This window comes from Procambarus clarkii, chromosome 10 (assembly GCF_040958095.1).
Source record: "Procambarus clarkii isolate CNS0578487 chromosome 10, FALCON_Pclarkii_2.0, whole genome shotgun sequence".
Taxonomy (NCBI): Eukaryota; Metazoa; Arthropoda; class Malacostraca; order Decapoda; family Cambaridae; genus Procambarus; species Procambarus clarkii.
Genome location: NC_091159.1, coordinates 50,689,992 through 50,690,494, shown reverse-complemented (window position 1 = coordinate 50,690,494; position 503 = coordinate 50,689,992).

The following is a 503-nucleotide window of genomic DNA, read 5'->3' as shown; positions in this document are numbered from 1 at the left end:
TCTCTCTCTCTCTCTCTCTCTCTCTCTCTCTCTCTCTCTCTCTCTCTCTCTCTCTCTCTCTCTCTCTCTCTCTCTCTCTCTCTCTCTCTCTCTCTCTCTCTCTCTCTCTCCCTTCCCTCACCTTGTGGCATGTTTTCATATAATTAATCCCTGCAGGAGTGTTGCATAATGTCCACTTCCCTTGGCCTCCATTATTCACGCCCACACACCTCACTCCACATTCCTTCTTCTTAAGCCACCAATTACCACTCCCTCTTTTGTCATCAGTACTTCTTGTCTGGTTCATGTTCTGTATCTCTGCTTCACCAGGTGGCTTGGCCTCTTTGATCTTCCTCTTTAGATGTCTTCTTCTTTGCTGTGATAGGTCGTGTCTGCTTAATTAAGGACGTCATCTCTGTGTCACCACAAGGCATGGTAAGCCAGGCCCTGGTGACGTCAACTTCCTCTTGAGTCCATCCTCACAGTAAATCCATTACTATGAGAACCCCTCCCCCCCCCCCCCC